Here is a 1877-nt window from a genome sequence, read left to right as displayed (position 1 = left end):
ACCGCAAGGGAAGAGCGCTTTTATTAGTTCAAAACTGGTCGGGCCCCGGTCCGTAACCCACCTGTGGTGAATCTGAATAACTTCGGGCTGGCGCGGTCTCCCGCGCCGCTTCTTTCAAGTGTCTGCCTTATCAGCTTTCGATTGTAGGTTATGCGCCTACAATGGCTATAACGGGTAACGGGGAATCAGGGTTCGATTCCGGAGGGAGCCTGAGAAACGGCTACCACATCTAAGGAAGGCAGCAGGCACGCAAATTACCCACTCGCACGGGAGGTAGTGACGAAAATAACGATGTGAGTCTCATCCGAGGCCTCAATCGGAATGAGTACACTTTAAATCCTTTAACGAGTATCCATTGGAGGGCAAGTCTGGTGCCAGCAGCCGCGGTAATTCCAGCTCCAATAGCGTATATTAAAGTTGTTGCGGTTAAAAAGCTCGTAGTTGGATCTCAGTTCCGGACTGACGGTGCACCGCCCGGTGTTTACTGTCACGCCGAACGCCCGCCGCGCACGGGATGCTCTTGTCGAGTGTCCCGAGTGGCGGAGAGTTTACTTTGAAAAAATTAGAGTGCTCAGAGCAGGCTATTTGAATGGCCCGAATGGTGATGCATGGAATAATGGAATAGGACCTCGGTTCTATTTTGTTGGTTTCGGAACCAGAGGTAATGACTAATCGGAACAGGCGGGGCATTCGTAGGCGCTAGAGGTGAAATTCTTGGACCGTCGCAAGACGAACTACTGCGAAAGCATTTGCCAAGGATGTTTTCATTAATCAAGAACGAAAGTTAGAGGTTCGAAGGCGATCAGATACCGCCCTAGTTCTAACCATAAACGATGCCAACTAGCGATCCGCCGGCGTTATTCCCATGACCCGGGCAGCTTCCGAAACCAAAGTCTTTGGGTTCCGGGAAGTATGGTTGCAAAGCTGAAACTTAAAGGAATTGACGGAAGGGCACCACCAGGAGTGGAGCCTGCGGCTTAATTTGACTCAACACGGAAACCTCACCAGGCCCAGACACCGGAAGGATTGACAGATTGAGAGCTCTTTCTCGATTCGGTGGGTGGTGGTGCATGGCCGTTCTTAGTTGGTGGAGCGATTTGTCTGGTTAATTCCGATAACGAACGAGACTCTGGCCTACTAAGTAGTCGACGGATCTCCAGAAAATGGTGTCCAGTTCGCAACTTCTTCTTAGAGGATAAGCCACGAGATTGAGCAATAACAGGTCTGTGATGCCCTTAGATGTTCTGGCACGCCGCTACACTGAAGGGATCAACGAGTTTTCCCTCCGAGAGGAGCGGGTAACCCGTTCAAAGCCTTTCTTGATAGGGATTGGGGCTTGCAATTGTTTCCCATGAACGAGGAATTCCCAGTAAGTGCAAGTCATCAGCTTGCGCTGACTACGCCCCTGCCCTTTGTACACACCGCCGTCGCTACTACCGATTGAATGATTTAGTGAGGCCTTCGGACTGGCGCTCTTGGATTGTCGGCCCGTTGCCGCGAGGGTTTTCGGTCGTCGCCTCGAGCTGACGGAAAGATGTCCAAACTTGATCATTTAGAGGAAGTAAAAGTCGTAACAAGGTTTCCGTAGGTGAACCTGCGGAAGGATCATTAACAGAGAGAAAGAGAACGGGCGCTCTTAAAACTACTACTACTCTCCTGATTTGGGCGGTCGGGCTCTGCTCTGGCAACTCCAGCAGCGAAAGAGGACAATCCCGGCCCCCGCACAAAAATAGGTACCACCACGCTGTAGGTGGACCACACTCGGCGAGAGCGCGAAGACCGGAGGAGGAGGACGACGGGCTTTGGACGGCTGCCCCGTCCTTACTACCGGCGAATAAGCCTCTTGACCCAAAAAGAGTGAAATTCAAGTGTCAAAA

This window comes from Homarus americanus, unplaced genomic scaffold, assembly GCF_018991925.1.
Source record: "Homarus americanus isolate GMGI-L3 unplaced genomic scaffold, GMGI_Hamer_2.0 scaffold32520, whole genome shotgun sequence".
In the NCBI taxonomy this organism is placed as follows: Eukaryota; Metazoa; Arthropoda; class Malacostraca; order Decapoda; family Nephropidae; genus Homarus; species Homarus americanus.
Note: the sequence above shows the minus strand (reverse complement) of the source record.